The 18,325-nt window shown below is 45.6% G+C and overlaps 1 long non-coding RNA gene across 1 annotated transcript; it reads left to right on the top strand.

Moving 5' to 3' along the window:
• Window positions 1–1,276: 1,276 nt before the first annotated feature.
• LOC306925522 lies at window positions 1,277–17,507 on the top strand. The gene is made up of 3 exons (XR_013790260.1): window positions 1,277–1,641; window positions 3,569–3,694; window positions 15,173–17,507. It is a non-coding gene; the product is annotated as an uncharacterized lncRNA (long non-coding RNA).
• Window positions 17,508–18,325: the final 818 nt, after the last annotated feature.

The raw sequence follows: 18,325 nt of genomic DNA, 5'->3' as shown, positions 1-18,325 counted from the left end.
ATAAAAAAACAGCTCCGGTTTGGTAAACCAAACTCCGTCGGTTTGCGGTGGGCTTCTTATCTTCTTATCAGATTCCTTTACAGGATCTCCTCACTGGTCAACAAAAACACCTTGAAGACCTTAACAGGAGCCCTCGTACAAGGCTTCTTTGACTATGCATGCACCTCCTGGTACCACAGCACCTCAAAGGCCCTTAAAACTAGGCTCCAGACTTCCCAAAACAAACTGGTCAGGCTCCTACTTGGCCTCACCCCCCGAACCCACCTCACCCCTGCCCACTTTGACAGACTGGAATGGCTTAGGGTCGACGACAGAGTACAGCATCTTGCAATGGGTCTGGTCCACAAGATTCGATACTCCACCAAGATACCCATGTACCTGTCTAGATACTTCCTTAATGTTAACGAAGTCCACACCCACAACACCAGAGGGAGTGCAACGAACCATGTACAACCCAGATTCGGCACAAACAAGGGACTAAATGATTTTCGCTCCTATGCCACCAAAATGTGGAACGCCCTACCAACAGTCATTAAGACATGCAAATCCCTTGACTCCTTCAAAACCGCTCTCAAAGGGCACCTATGGACGGCTGCAATTCGAAACTGGCCCCCGTAAAAATCTGAATCCCCCCCCCCCCTTTTTTTCCCCTCACTGTATATGTCTCTTTTCCCTTTTTACCTCTATGATGAATTCCTGTTCTGTTCTTTGACTATATAGAAGTGTCTATTTGTACGTCTCTAAATGTTTTGATGAATTGAACATGGTGGACCCTATTGTAAACAAGTGTAATGCTTAATTGGGTCGTCCACTCACAGTTAACAGTCTTTTGTATTGAGTTTGTGCTTGAAATGTAGGCTACTGTAATTCTGCAAACTGTTAATAAATATTTCAATCAATCAATCAATCTGTCATATAGCCTAATACATCAGTTATGTTTTGAGATGTGGTAGGCCTACATGATGCGAGCACCCGTGGTTAACCAAAAAGCCGCTCCTCCAGAAAACAGAATGTAAATAACACAAACGGCCCTGTGCGCGTTCACAAAGAGAACCAGCGGCGCGCTCTCTTGTGCTCGTGCATGAATTTCTCCCACCTGCAGTCGCAGACTTGACCACTAGGGCCCGGCTGCTTCAACTTTGTAGAGCCTCACTGGGGGCCTTGGGCCGTTTGCACTTAAATCGAAAAAAATGCGGAAGTAGACCGTTCTTCCGGGTGCTTCAAAACGCCACTGAGCAAATTCCATCGAAATTAATAGCGGAGGGGCGGGGCTGACGCTCCGGTTCGGTCTCTATCCTAGTCTAGTCTACGGTTTTGGTATCACGCGGTGAGCAGAGCAACAAACTAAGAGCGTGGTGGGGAAAATGTCTCATAAAGGAGGTAAAATGTTTCAAATAGAGTCTGTACGGCTGTCGATAAATGAACACATGACGTCGGTGGGAGAGGAGATATTGTGCGTTTTGGAGGAACAGCAGCGAGACGATGATGTTTGCAACGTGAAGCTTAATGTCAGAGTGTTTGTGTTGGAGCGTCTCAGTACAGCGGGAAAGTTCATTTTCAGCCTCTTCCAGAGAGAGATGGAGACACTAGAAACTCTGCTGGAGAGACAGCAGAGACAGCCACAGAAACTACACAGAGCAGGTTTGTTATTTATGTTGCATTTCAACCACGTACACACGTTTGAGGCAGCTGCTACTTATAGCTAAGCTACAACAGAGCCTTAGATGTAGTCAGAGTTACGCAAACTGCGTTCATTTCATGGTGCTTCAGTCCAATGGCGGCTCTCCTACATAGACTACGCATTGAGCGTGGGGACAACCAACTGGGCCAAGTCCGCAGAAATGCATTGGACTCAGGCAACAGCCCAGCTTTAATGATCTTAAATCCCTTTATTTTAAATTGTTTTGTACTAATAGTACAACATAAATATTAAAGAGACTTTAGTTGTTACTGTACAATACTTTATAACAGCTGTCATGTTGCACACATGCTTAAAATAGCTCTCTTGTTTGCGCCTCCCTCGTTGAAAACAATGTATTTCCAACTCCAGCTTGGCTCAGTTCAGGCTGCATGAACAGCGCTCGGTTTCTTCCCTCTTCTATTAGATGGCTCTGAGCTACAATACAAGCTAAAATTGTCTTTAACATTCGACTTTCAGCTAAAGACCTTAGATTATTTTTTGAGGGGCGCCAGCCCCTCCCATGCCCAGCTTTGTGTGTGTGTGTGTACCCTGGCCCAGAGCCATAGAGTAAGACAACTCCGTTCACTTCATGGGGCCAGTCCAATGGCGGCTCTTCTACATAGACTTCTATTGGTTTGTCCCGATTTGAAGGCTTCAAATCGGGACAACCAGAAGTTTACGGAATGCATTGGAGTCTATGGGCTCGCGTGAGTACATGAACCACGTGACCAGGCTGTTTTCTGCCCCCTCAATGTCTTACTCTGTCTATGGCACTGGTCTGTGTGTACTCCATAGCGATGATTTGATTAGCTGAGGGCTTAAGAAATGAGGACGACAAAAGTGATTGGCCAGAATATGATGTATGATGATAAGAGTGCCCCTCACTTCACACAAGTGTGATTTTTATCTACGAGGGTCTTAGGTACCTAGTACCTAGGGGTAGGTTAGCCGCAGTTTGAAACTAGATTTTTTTTAAATAATGGGATGATTCTAGAGTTGGAATACCCTCCATTGACTCCCTACTCATCCAAATTGCGTTTGCGATCTGCCTGTATTAAACAACGTTAAACTCACCAACATTGCAGCTCTAGGCCAGGGGACCCCCTGAAATGCATTGGCAATGTCTCGGGAACCCCACCCCGCGACCTCCCGACCCCCAATATAAATTGACTGCTACAATAACCTTAATAATAGAGACAATACACCATAAAAAAATACTGAAACCAGATATAATCATTAGGGAAGGTGTATGCATGTACTATGTGTACTATATGTAAACTCTTCATTTCCATTTTCCATTCAGTTGCAAAAAAAATAATATATATATATATATATATTTTTTTAATAATTTGGGGACCCCCCAAAATTATTTGGCGACCCCACCCCCCCGAGGGGTCACGACCCACGGCTTGAGAACCCCTGCTCTAGGCCAAGCTTGAAGCTCTTTCAATCTGCCAAGCTTGTTTCATCCACCGTAGACATGTTATGAGCTACTTTCTGTCAAGACATTCTGTGCAGGTGATTCTTTTTCTAAGTGCTGGAGTTTGGAAGCACTCGTTGTAAGTCACTGAACGGCCCTGTGTAGTGTGTACCACCTGTTTCGAATTTGCATATAATGCAGGAGGCAGCAGCGCGACCCGTTAAAAAAACGAGTGCTTCCAAACTGCATTCTAGCATTCTATATTCTATGCTTTATTTTTGCTACACTTTATTTTGGGCATTGCACATAGGAGTAAGAGACTCATTATTACACTGAATGATTGTTACATAGGTAATAATATAGGTATTTAAATATTCTGGAAATGTTTTGGAAAGAGTTTTGGAAATTCAATGATAAAAATGTGTGGGAACCCTGACTGTATCATGGCCCTCTGGCACCTCCTGCAGGTGAAACAACTGGTGCCCCTCAGAGACCAAATGCTTCAGGAGGACATGGCCAGGCAGCAGAGACTGAGGCGTCAGTTCATCACCCAGGCCCACATCACTGGACCGTGGGTTCAAACCAAGATGGAGGTACAGTCAGGGCTCCAGACTAACTTTTTCACAGGTATCACTGGTGCCACCAACCTTTTCAGTTAGTAGCGCCACCACAAATTGGGTAGCACCATCTTTTTCTTTGTATAGCGTGGTATTAACACATGATCTGATCATGCCCCCACATAAAGGTTTGAATCATAAAAACCCCTACAAAGGTCACTGTGTAAAAAAAAACAGCAACTTACCTGATTTAACTCAGTCAAAATATATAAATACTTCAAAACACTGTAAATGATTTCAACCCAACAGTCAGTCAAAGTCAATAAATCAATACTCCACACAGAGTCAGTTGGAAATAAACAAATAAATAATAATAACTCTACTTAAACACTCCCACTTAGACAAAAAACATATATGGGTGTGACATTTCTTTTTTAAAACAATGTTTTATCATATAGAAAAAACTATTGGTGGAGAGGTTTGTCTAACCTAACTCCGCCAGATTGCAGCAGTGTTGAGTTCACAAGTTCCCTCTTCCTGCCTGCATCTGGTCTCTCTCAAGCAGAAACGATGAACCGGTCTGTGCTCTGATATCTGATATCTGATAAATCTGATATCTCATAATAATTTCGAGTTGTAGTCTTGTTAGGTTGTGTTAACATTTGCACTGTGGCACAGCTTCAATATGTCATCAGTCTCTTGAGATTTGTGTTTGTTATTGCACATTTAGTTTGAATAGGTTAATTTAGCCGCTCCCCACGTTTCAGCCAAAAGGAGCCTGTAGCCCCATTGAAGAGCAGCACTTCATAATAATAATAATAATTATTGTACCACCTATTATCTGACTAAAGTATTGATAACTTGCAGATAAGCACATGAACTGAAGTGGTTTTATAGGGTACACGAGAAAATAAATGGTCTAGTATTAAAAATAATAAAAAGGTGCTATCGGTGTGCAAGTAATGTACTCGGTGGTGTGCCTGCCCACCGGTAACACCGGACACCGTGACAAGTCTTAATATCTACAAATTACAAAAGGCTGGCAGTGGCGGAATAATTCATTAGTACCTGGCAGTCAATGTGTGTTAACAGCCCAGACACCATTTTGTGTAATAAACGCCTCGTCCAAATAACTGCCCTCTGGCCATTATTTGCAAACTTAGTAAGCTTAATTTATATTTTGTTGAATGTTGGTGCACATAAAATAGAAGATCTACAAGCTCCAAGTTGCAGCGTGTTGCAACAGACGGGCCCCCATATTACGACCCGGCCTAGGTCGCAACATCAAAATGGACTCCCCCCTACCCAGTTCCCAATTCAGACAGGCCACACATGGTTCAAATGCTAAGACTCTAGGATTTATTTAAGATAAAATACATTAATTACAATACCTCAGGGTGACCATAGCTTCCAAACAACAAAACATAACATAGAGGTCATCCACCCCTACATACCAAATACATCTAGATCACAGTGGCAGCGGTGGCCGAACGGATAGCGGCGCGGTCTAGATACCGGAAGGTTCCCAGTTCGAACCAGCCGTCCGACACGTTAAAATTACCACCGCTGAAATGCCCTTGAACAAGGCATCAACCACTACGATGAAATGTGTTCTATGAGCAGGGCCTGGCTGGAAACAAGTTCTTGAGCTTAGCCCAGATACCCTGGGTAAATATAGATTTCATTTCATTTCATTTCACAAAGCGCTTAGAAGGTGCTTAGAACTTAGCTAGAATGAAGACATTAGAATGACTGAAGACAGGCAGCTTTATAGATGAGCCTGGTCACAGGAACAATCACCAGCAAGGTCCACCTGGTAGTTAGCCACTCACATTCGTACACCACTCAGTCTACTCACACAAGCTGGTAACCACTCACTCAATCACTACTCATCACACATTCCACACACCCCAGCTGATCCTCGGTCCGTGTATTTTACGGCCATTTCAATTCTAATTTCGTATCTGCAGATACGTATTCAGAATACGGTTTGGTGTTCTGAATACTGTTTGTCAAATATGGAAATGGTAAATTAAAACATAGAATACGGTTCGTTTTCTGAATACTGTTTAGAAATGGTTAATTAAAAACTTAGAAATAGGTATTTAAAACGAAAATATAACCCAATTCTATATTTTCGTTGGTGTCGTTGGAAACAGAATTAAGAATTCAAAACAAGACGCACTGCGACCTGTACTGTGTTCTGTGGTTCATTTCTCCGCTCCGTCCCTCCCTCTCCCTGAAAAGGGGGCGGAGGCGTGGCCACGGCCGTCTTGAGTGACAGGCAGGCTGTGCTGCTGTTACTGCAAGCAGACACAGGCAGCGCTGTTGACGATCGCACCAGGCGATATTATATTTAATTTATCCTTTATTATATTTATTTAAACATATTGGCGTGCGTTTAGATCACATTTTAACGCACTGCTGTTATTATATGCCTTTAAGTATTCAATAGTAGACAGGGAAAAAAGCTATAACAACCTGATTACCGGGTGTGCCAAACCTTTCTCAGTTGTTTCTAATAGTAGAATCTAATTCTGCCTTGTACATTTTTGTATCGCGCATAGTTAATGAGATCATTTGCATATTAGATACATTAGCTGAAACAAAGATATAATAAGTACATGAATGTATAATATGGCAATAAGTTGACATAGTAAATGGTGCATTTATATAGCGCCTTTATCCAAGGCCCTTTACATAGACTGTGCATTACATGTGCATTACATTCACCCATTCTCACACACATTCATACACTGATGGCAGCGGAAACCATGCAAGGCACCAACCAGCACATCGGGAGCAATTAGGGGTTCAGTGTCTTGCTCAAGGACACTTCGACAGTAACTCTGGGGGAGCCCGGGTTCGAGCTGGCAACCTTGTGGTTACCATCCAGGCACTCTACCCCTGAGCCACCGCCGCCCCGTAGTAATATCTTTAGGGCACAAAATATTCACATTTTATCAAATATAATATATATTTATGTGAAATGAGGTTTGAAGGTGAGATTAGAAGATCAATTATGCAAACGAGGTCATTCTTTAAATGTATTGTTAATGTATGAATTATTCTTTAGATGAACAACACATCAAAGCTGATATATGCCTAAATATGGTTCTGTGGAATACTTTGTGCAATATTAACTTGCATGTGTATCATTTTATAAACACATTTGTTTAATTGAAAAGCTAAACTGATTGGAGAAAAAACACAACATGGTACCAATTTTTTGTGAGCTAATAATCACGGTGTGCTAGCTTAGAAGCTTGACCTGTGTATTTAAGGTAAACTAATTTTGCAGTGTAAGGAAATCTAGCATGTTTATTGTGATTAATCAGTATATATTATGCATATGTAACAACATGCACATTCAGACTTAAAGATTCAGACTCGAAGCGATCATATTTATGCAATTGTTGAGAGGGGGACACTGGCTGAGGGTCACTGGCTGGGGGACACTGAGGGGACATCTGTCTGTCTGTCTCTCTTGTCTGCAAGCCTGTGTAACTTCTAGTCTGCCTAACTACTGGGGGGGGGGGGGACACTGGCTGGGGGTACACTGGCCCGAGACTCGAGGACACTGGGGGACACTGGCTGGGGGGACACTGGCTGGGGGGGGGGGGGCACTGGGGGGGTCACTGGCTGGGGGGGACACTGGGGGACACTGCCTGGGGAGTCACTGGGGGGACACTGGCTGGGGAGTCACTGGGGGACACTGGCTGGAGAGTCACTGGGGGGACACTGGCTGGGGAGTCACTGGGGGACACTGGCTGGGGAGTCTCTGGGGGGACACTGGCTGGAGAGTCACTAGGGGGACACTGGCTGGGGAGTCATTGGGGGACACTGGCTGGGGGACACTGCCTGGGGAGTCACTGGGGGGACACTGGCTGGAAGACACTGCCTGGGGAGTCACTGGGGGGACACTGGCTGGGGGACCCTGGGGGGATCACTGGCTGGGGGGGTCACTGGGGAGTCACTGGCTGGGGGGGACACTGGCTGGGGAGTCACTGGGGGGACACTGGCTGGGGAGTCACTGGCTGGGGGACCCTGGGGGGATCACTGGCTGTGGGACACTGGCTGGGGGGGTCACTGGGGAGTCACTGGCTGGGGGGTCACTGGGGGACACTGGCTGGGGAGTCACTGGGGGACACTGGCGGGGGGGTCACTGGGGTGACTCCCCAGCAAGTGACCCCCCAACCAGTGTCCCCCCAGCCAGTGTTCCCCCAGTGACTCCCCAGCCAGTGTCCCAGTGACCTCCAGTGTCGGGCCAGTGTCCCCCCCAGTGTCCCTCCAGAAGTTACGCAGGCTTGCAGGCTTGCAGGCAGGCAGGCAGGCAGGCAGACAGACAGACAGACAGACCCTCAGTGTCCCCCTCTCAACAATTGCATAAATATGATCGCTTTGAGTCTGAATCTTTAAGTCTGACTGTGCATGTTGTTACATATGCATAATATATACTGATTAATCACAATAAACATGCGCTAGATTTTCTTACACTGCAAAATTAGTTTACCTTAAATACACAGGTCAAGCTTCTAAGCTAGCACACCGTGATTATTACCTCACAAAAAATTGGTACCATGTTGTGTTTTTTCTCCAATCAGTTTAGCTTTTCAATTAAACAAATATGAAAATGTGTTTATAAAATGATACACATGCAAGTTAATATTGCACAAAGTATTGCACAGAACCATATTTAGGCAAATATCTGCTTTGATGTGTTGTTCATCTACAGAATAATTCATACATTAACAATACATTTAAATAATGACCTCGTTTGCATAATTGATCTTCTAATCTCACCTTAAAACCTCATTTCACATAAACATATATTATATTTGATAAAATTAACTATGCGCGATACAAAAATGTACAAGGCAGAATTAGATTATACGTCAAAAAAATCATATTAGAAGAAACCTTTCTCAGTTGTTTCTAATAGTAGAATCTAATTCTGCCTTGTACATTTTTGTATCGCGCATAGTTAATGAGAGCATTTGCATATTAGATACATTAGCTGAAACAAAGATATAATAAGTACATGAATGTATAATATGGCAATAAGTTGACATAGTAAATGGTGCATTTATATAGCGCCTTTATCCAAGGCCCTTTACACACACATTCATACACTGATGGCAGCGGAAACCATGCAAGGCACCAACCAGCACATCGGGAGCAATTAGGGGTTCAGTGTCTTGCTCAAGGACACCTCGACAGTAACTCTGGGGGAGCCCGGGTTCGAGCTGGCAACCTTGTGGTTACCATCCAGGCACTCTACCCCTGAGCCACCACCGCCCCGTAGTAATATCTTTAGGGCACAAAATATTCACATTTTATCAAATATAATATATATTTATGTGAAATGAGGTTTGAAGGTGAGATTAGAAGATCAATTATGCAAACGAGGTCATTCTTTAAATGTATTGTTAATGTATGAATTATTCTTTAGATGAACAACACATCAAAGCAGATCTATGCCTAAATATGGTTCTGTGCAATACTTTGTGCAATATTAACTTGCATGTGTATCATTTTATAAACACATTTTCACATTTGTTTAATTGAAAAGCTAAACTGATTGGAGAAAAAACACAACATGGTACCAATTTCTTGTGAGCTAATAATCACGGTGTGCTAGCTTAGAAGCTTGACCTGTGTATTTAAGGTAAACTAATTTTGCAGTGTAAGAAAATCTAGCATGTTTATTGTGATTAATCAGTATATATTATGCATATGTAACAACATGCACATTCAGACTTAAAGATTCAGACTCAAAGCGATCATATTTATGCAATTGTTGAGAGGGGGACACTGGCTGGGGGTCACTGGTGGGACACTGGCTGGGGGACACTGAGGGGACGTCTGTCTGTCTCTCTTGTCTGCAAGCCTGTGTAACTTCTAGTCTGCCTAACTACTGGGGGGGGGCACTGGCTGGGGGGACACTGGCCCGACACTGGAGGACACTGGGGGACACTGGCTGGGGGGACACTGGCTGGGGGGGGGGGCACTGGGGGGGTCACTGGCTGGGGAGTCACTGGGGGGACACTGACTGTGGAGTCACTGGGGGGACACTGGCTGGAGAGTCACTGGGGGGACACTGGCTGGGGAGTCACTGGGGGACACTGCCTGGGGAGTCACTGGGGGGACACTGCCTGGGGAGTCACTGGGGGGACACTGGCTGGCGAGTCACTGGGGGGACACTGGCTGGGGAGTCACTGGGGGACACTGGCTGTGGAGTCTGGGGGGACACTGGCTGGAGAGTCACTGGGGGGACACTGGCTGGGGAGTCACTGGGGGACACTGGCTGGGGGACACTGCCTGGGGGGACACTGGCTGGGGAGTCACTGGGGGACACTGGCTGGGGGACACTGCCTGGGGAGTCACTTGGGGACACTGGCTGGAGAGTCACTGGGGGGACACTGGCTGGAGAGTCACTGGGGGACACTGGCTGGGGAGTCTCTGGGGGGTCACTGGGGGGACACTGGCTGTGGAGTCACTGGGGGGACACTGGCTGGAGAGTCACTGGGGGGACACTGGCTGGGGAGTCACTGGGGGACACTGGCTGGCGAGTCACTGGGGGGACACTGGCTGGGGAGTCACTGGGGGACACTGGCTGGGTAGTCTCTGGGGGGACACTGGCTGGAGAGTCACTGGGGGGACACTGGCTGGGGAGTCACTGGGGGACACTGGCTGGGGGACACTGCCTGGGGAGTCACTGGGGGGACACTGGCTGGAAGACACTGCCTGGGGAGTCACTGGCTGGGGAGTCACTGGGGGACACTGGCTGGAGAGTCACTGGGGGGACACTGGCTGGGGAGTCACTGGGGGACACTGGCTGGGGAGTCTCTGGGGGGACACTGGCTGGAGAGTCACTGGGGGGGACACTGGCTGGGGAGTCACTGGGGGACACTGGCTGGGGGACACTGCCTGGGGAGTCACTGGGGGGACACTGGCTGGAAGACACTGCCTGGGGAGTCACTGGGGGGACCTGGGGACTTCAGTGTAATGTACCTACATATGTTGCGACCGAAGGGACACTGGCTGGGGGATCCTGGGGGGATCACTGGCTGGGGGGGTCACTGGGGAGTCACTGGCTGGGGGGGTCACTGGGGGGACACTGGCTGGAGAGTCACTGGGGGGACACTGGCTGGGGGACACTGCCTGGGGAGTCACTGGGGGGACACTGGCTGGGGAGTCACTGGGGGGACACTGGCTGGGGAGTCACTGGGGGGACACTGGCTGGGGAGTCACTGGGGGGACACTGGCTGGGGAGTCACTGGGGGACACTGGCTGGGGAGTCACTGGGGGGACACTGGCTGGAGAGTCACTGGGGGGACACTGGCTGGGGCGTCACTGGGGGGACACTGGCTGGGGAGTCACTGGGGGGACACTGGCTGGGGAGTCACTGGCTGGGGGACCCTGGGGGGATCACTGGATGGGGGACACTGGCTGGGGGGGGTCACTGGCTGGGGGGGTCACTGGGGGACACTGGCTGGGGAGTCACTGGGGGACACTGGCTGGGGAGTCACTGGGGGACACTGGCTGGGGAGTCACTGGCTGGGGGGGTCACTGGGGAGTCACTGGCTGGGGGTTCACTGGGGGACACTGGGGGACACTGGCGGGGGGGGTCACTGGGGTGACTCCCCAGCAAGTGACCCCCCCAACCAGTGTCCCCCCAGCCAGTGTTCCCCCAGTGACTCCCCAGCCAGTGTCCCAGTGACCTCCAGTGTCGGGCCAGTGTCCCCCCCAGTGTCCCTCCAGAAGTTACGCAGGCTTGCAGGCAGGCAGGCAGACAGACAGACAGACCCTCAGTGTCCCCCTCTCAACAATTGCATAAATATGATCGCTTTGAGTCTGAATCTTTAAGTCTGACTGTGCATGTTGTTACATATGCATAATATATACTGATTAATCACAATAAACATGCGCTAGATTTTCTTACACTGCAAAATTAGTTTACCTTAAATACACAGGTCAAGCTTCTAAGCTAGCACACCGTGATTATTAGCTCACAAAAAATTGGTACCATGTTGTGTTTTTTCTCCAATCAGTTTAGCTTTTCAATTAAACAAATATGAAAATGTGTTTATAAAATGATACACATGCAAGTTAATATTGCACAAAGTATTGCACAGAACCATATTTAGGCAAATATCTGCTTTGATGTGTTGTTCATCTACAGAATAATTCATACATTAACAATACATTTAAATAATGACCTCGTTTGCATAATTGATCTTCTAATCTCACCTTAAAACCTCATTTCACATAAACATATATTATATTTGATAAAATTAACTATGCGCGATACAAAAATGTACAAGGCAGAATTAGATTATACGTCAAAAAAATCATATTAGAAACAACTGAGAAAAGTTTGGCACACCCGGTAATCAGGTTGTTATAGCTTTTGCCCTAGAGATAGAGATGGATGGATGGATGGATGGATAGATAGATTAGCCATTAACAGTTTTAACATGGTATAGTTGTATATCCTATACGTTTTAGGAGTGCATATACATGCAGATGTCTGTGACAGCCTGTCTACGTCTACGACAGAAAAACAGGTGTAGTGGACAAAGCCTACACCTGACCTGATATTAAAACATTTTCATTCATGCTGGAATGATAAATGCCGAAAGTTTTAGTGATTCCGTTGTATGCCAAATGTGCCGAATGCCGAGCCAGCGCAAGTGAGGACTTGGGAGATCTCACAGTCACAGATACCTGTATTAACCCAGCCAGCCCACCACCACCATCACTCCCCGAACCCACCTCACCCCTGCAGCCCACTTTGACAGGCTGGAAAGGCTTAGGGTTGACGACAGAGTATGGCTACAGCATCTTGCAATGGGTCTGGTCCACACGATTCGATCCCCCACCCATGCAGTCACCCACCCCTTTTTCCCCTCACTGTATATTTTTTCACTGTGTTTTTTTCCCCCCTTTTTGATGATTTCCTGTTTTTGGCTATATAGAAGTGTATAGGCTATTTGTACGAAATGTTATGATGAATTGAACATGCAAGATTCTGAAACAATTGAATATGTTTGTTTGAAAGCGTACCACTGTGTTTATTAGCCAGCTGTAAAAGTACCAAAACAAGGTAGGGAGTGCAGGGGGTTATAACTGCCGTTATAAGAACTATTCATGCCTGGGAGGGAATAAGGGAAATTGTCTTATACATCTTTGCAGTTGTTCATAATGGCTTGGTTTCAGCCGTCACATATTAAATGTGACATGTACAACGCTAAGACCGAAATTACACAAGGTTCAGCTGCTTACATTCATAAATTCCGTGCCGACGACCCGACGTGAGCATACGCTAAATTGTCTGTCTGTCTGTCTGTCTGTCTGTCTGTCTGTCTGTCTGTCTGTCTGTCTGTCTGTCTGTCTATATCCCTCCATGACTCCATCTCTCCATCTACCTCTACCCAACAAATCGCTTTCCATTGGGGTCCAACTTTGTAGTTGTTATATCATAGCCTACTGCAAACAGTGACTAATAAGACCCAGTTTATGAGTACAGTACAGTACAGTACAGTACAGTACAGTTACAGTATTGCCAGGTGTTATTTCCGAGGCTTTACCTTACCTCTATTCATTACTACTTCAATGTCTTCCATAGCTTGGTTGGCATGATGAGAATTGGCCCAAAGGCGTTAAGCTATAGTGACCCACCTCTATAAACATTCAATTGGATTACAAACAATGACACAGATGACGATGATGAGGCACTTATAGTCTTATCAGAGCCGGATTTACCTTGTTGAGGGCCCCCCTTGGGGCGCGTGGCGGTGCCGCACGTCCTGGGCTAATTGGGCTATTTTGTTTTCATTTTCGGGTACCCAGGCCCCTAAAAAGAGAGGCAGGCAGGCAGAAGCTCTCAATGGTTTAACCATAATACTTATAGTCTTATGTTATTGAATCCATCTCTCTCTCTCTCCATCCATTCATCCATATCTTTCTATCTATAAAAATACGCGGTATGCCTATACCTTAGCATAATTAGAAAGGCTGTTTTTATTCTATCTATCAATGTTTTTGTTGAGTGGTGTAAACCACTCCTACAACTGGCTTTGTTAGTTTACGTGTCTGTCCGTTTACGTGTCTGTCCGTACCAAAAAAAATCACACCCGTGTGAACTGAGTGGTGTAAGGTTTTATATAGCATGATCAGCTGTGGTCTGACGTAATGTCTGACGTAATGAAATAAGGTAAGGTATTATGTAGCCTGATCAGCTCTGATCTGACGTAATGAAATCACACCCGGATGTGATTTCACAACTGGCTTTTTCTGTGCAGAGAAAATGACCACGGTTGCTACGGTCATCCAGTTCACCCGGGTGTGATTTAATTACGTCAGAAATTATTTTGAACATAGCAACCATGGTCATTTTTTTATGCACACAAAAGCCAGTTGTAGGAGTGGTTTACACCACTCAAAAATGAGCATGGTTGCTATGGTCACCCAGTTCACACGGGTGTGATTTCATTACGTCAGACCACAGCTGATCAGTCTATATAAGACCTTACACCACTCAGTTCACACGGGTGTGATTTTTTTATTATCGATCTACTTATCTATTGAATACTTTATTGATAGGTTCAATTCAATATGAGGATGTTTAATCAGTGTGGCCCTGGGGTTCAATCATCCAGAAGATAAATGGGGTCGTCATCCCTATGTTCCCCAGGTTCTATGTCCCCCAGGTTCATATAATAACAGCAGTGCGTTAAAGTGTGATCTAAAAGCACGCTAATATATTTAAATTGTTGTTTAAATAAATATAATAAAGGATAAATTAAATATAATATCGCCTGGTGCGATCGTCAACAGCGCTGCCTGTGTCTGCTTGCAGTAACAGCAGCACAGCCTGCCTGTCACTCAAGACGGCCGTGGCCACGCCTCCGCCCCCTTTTCAGGGAGAGGGAGGGACGGAGGGGAGAAATGAACCACAGAACACAGTACAGGTCGCAGTGCGTCTTGTTTTGAATTCTTAATTCTGTTTCCAACGACAAGTTTTTAATGAACCATTTCTAAACAGTATTCAGAAAACGAACCGTATTCTATATTTTAATTTACCATTTCTATATTTGACAAACAGTATTCAGAACACCAAACCGTATTCTGAATACGTATCTGCAGATACGAAATTAGAATTGAAATGGCCGTCAAATACACGGACCCTCTCAGTCACTCCTCACTCATTCACACAAACAGAGGGAAAAAGACAGAGCAACACAGCCCACAGGGTCATAACAGCTTGCAGCATGCCACTCACCATGAATCCAAGCAGAGGTCCACACAAGTGTACAACAAATACCTCTGCATCCCCCCAAAATGTTGTATTTTAACTTGCGCCATACTCAGGCAATCCTCATTGTTATAATTCCAAGTTGTCTATAATCCGTGAAGTGTATATTTCCATTGGGTGTATAAGTCATTATATATATATTATTTTTAAGTTAAAACATTCATTGATTTTCTCTCATTGTATCTTTTGCCTAGACTTCATGCACCTCCCTGTGTACAAAGAGGTTTCACCTGAACAGCAGGAGAGGAGCCCCAGTCTGGTCCAGGAGGAACCAGAACCTCCACACATTAGAGAGGAACAGGAGGAGCTACTTCAAAGATCAAAGGAGGCTGATGGGTCAATGTTGACTGATGGGTCAATGTTGACATTACTAGCAGTGAAAAGTGAAGGTGATGATGTAAACAGAGACACAGAGCCTGTAGCCAGCACCTCAACTCAACACATGCAAAAACAAGCTGATGTAGAGGACTGTGGTACATCACAGCCCACTAGTAATGACCAGCTTCTCTCTTCACACCATTCTGAATATGATATCAATGAAGACAGTGATGATTCGGAGGAGGAGACCAGGGTGGTCAATCAGTCAGCTTTAAAAACAATTAACATGATGACTCATACAGGAGAAACGCCATTTACATGTATAGTTTGCGGAAAAGGCTGTGTTCACAGTGTTCAACTAAAAGCACACATGAAGACTCATACAGGAGAAAAGCCCTTCACTTGTATCATTTGTGGCAAAGGCTCTCTTACCATAGGTAATCTAAAAACACACATGATGACTCATACAGGAGAAAGGCCCTTTACTTGTATAGTTTGTGACAAAGGCTTTGTTAAAATGAGTTGTCTAAAAATTCACATGTTGACTCATGCAGAGGAAAAACCCTTTAATTGTACAGTTTGTGGGAAAGGCTGTGTCCACAGGGGTCAACTAAAAACACACATGATGACTCATACAGGGGAAAAACCCTTTACTTGTACAGTTTGTGGCAAAGGCTGTGTTCTCAGGGCTCATCTAAAAACACACATGATGACTCATACAGGGGAAAAACCCTTTACTTGTACAATTTGTGGCAATGGCTTTGTTATCTTGAGTAATCTAAAAACACACGTGATGACTCATACAGGAGACAAACCCTTTACTTGTACAGTTTGCGGCAAAGGCTTTGTTCACAGTGGGGTCTTAAAAGCACACATGCGGACTCATACAGGAGAAAGGCCCTTTACTTGTACAATCTGTGGCAAAGGCTCTCAAACCATAGCTAATCTAAAAACACACATGATGACTCATACAGGAGAAAGGCCCTGTACTTGTATAGTTTGTGGCAAAGGCTTTGTTAACACGGGTAAGCTAAAAGAACACATGCTTACTCATACAGGAGAAAAGCCCTTTACATGTACAGTTTGTGGAAAAGGCTGTACTCAGAGGGGTAATCTAAAATCACACATGTTGACTCATACAGGGGAAAAACCCTTTACTTGTACAGTTTGTGGTAAAGGCTGTGTTCACAGTGGTGATCTAAAAACACACATGAAGACTCATACAGGAGAAAAGCCATTTACTTGCAAAGTTTGTGGCAAAGGCTTTGCTCAAAGGAATAATCTAACACTACACATGAGGACTCATGCAGAGGAAAACCCCCTTACAGTTTGTGGTGACAACTAGTCAAAGTGCCTCATATGTGACTGTCTCAGGAGTCGTACAAGAAAAAAATGGTGTCCATTATTTTTATGTATATGCAATAAAGTAAAGGTGCATGATATAATTGGCCGATATCGGCCTATGTATGCCGTATCGTTATCAAGCCGATTCTATCGAAGAAGCACATCTGTATCACATGTACTGACACAACTAGTGTTTCCACTAGTGGGATGCATCATAGACATATATACATAGACGCCTCATTTGCCGCTGCAGTTCATTGGCGCGACGTGTATCCCAATGAAGGCGGAAGTGCAGTGCTGAAGGCTTTTTTTTTTTTAACAAATCTTTATAACAGTCATGACAATATACATTACAAAACAAGACAAACAAACAAACACAAACAACAAAGTTATTAACAATACAACATCAGAGCCAGGGGGGATTAGATTACTAACAGAAAACATTAAAAGAGTGAACACAAAGCAACAGTTCTCCGCAGCTTTCTTATTTAGAAGTGCTGAAGGCATTTGCTGAAGGCGACTGCGTCGCTGCCCGAGTGACGTCACTCATGTGAATCCTCCATGTCTCTCGCTGTCACTCAAGTGACTACTGGCCAATCACAGCGCGTCTTTTCCGGGACTTATGTTACGCACGCGGAAGCTTGACAAGCTTCCGCTTTGCTTCCGCTATTCTTCGCAAGGAATGTCGGGAAAATAGTGCCTTCAATTTTGACACACGCCTCAGAGCCGGAAGGGGCGTCTATGTATATATGTCTATGGGATGCATGGTCATGAGTTCATCCATTTGGATGTTTTCAAGCTTTACCTCATGCCCTGCTCTGTAAGCTGTAAAGAGCATTTGTAGCAGGGGTGGCTGGTAGGCCTATCTATGGGGCTCAGCCCTAACCTGACTCCGCCAGATGGGGCAGCAGAGAGTACACTGGGTTCCCCCCTCCTGCTCCCATCTGGGAACTCTCAGGCAGACTTGATGCCCGGCCACAAAACGGCCTGGCCAATCAGCAGCAGCTAGAGGCGGGATAGCTGCTGCTGATTGGCCAGGCCTGAGAGTTCCCAGATGGGAGCAGGAGGGGGGACTCTCTGCTGCCCCATCTGGCGGAGTTAACGGAATTAAAATGCTTTAGAAGAGATACTTTTTATATACTGGTAGAATCTAAAGCAAGAACAGCATCAAGTAGTTACAAGAAAAACAAAATGTCAAAAGCAGATTTGCATTCAGCACACTTTAATACCCCTCTGTACGCTCTGGAGATGGTCGACTTTTCAAGACGTTTACGCCCCGCACAAAGCCAACTCTAGTTGTGACAAATCATGACAATAAACACAATGTTTTGGGCCGATCAAATAATTTGTTAGAAGGATAGAGACTGAACTGGCGCGAAGCTCCGCCCCCCCCAGCTATTCATGTCAGTGGAAGTTGCTCAGTGGCGTTTTGAAGCACCCGGAAGACTGCCGGAAGTACCGTCTCAGAACGTCTACTTCCGCATTTGACCACCACATTTTGGTGGTCAAATGCGGAAGTGCAACCGAGCGCTCAATGTTAAAGCCCAGCTGCACGGGGTTTCCCGGTCATGAATCCACGGGTCCGCCTGTAGTTCCTCCTCCTACCACTAGGGCCCAGAGCTTCAACGTTGAATAGCCTCACTGGCCCCTTGGTTGTAACCTGCCTTTTTTTCTTCTTTCTAATC

The sequence above is a fragment of the Electrona antarctica genome (assembly GCF_951216825.1).
Source record: "Electrona antarctica genome assembly, chromosome: 6".
In the NCBI taxonomy this organism is placed as follows: Eukaryota; Metazoa; Chordata; class Actinopteri; order Myctophiformes; family Myctophidae; genus Electrona; species Electrona antarctica.
This window is presented reverse-complemented; position numbering and strand designations above follow the sequence as displayed.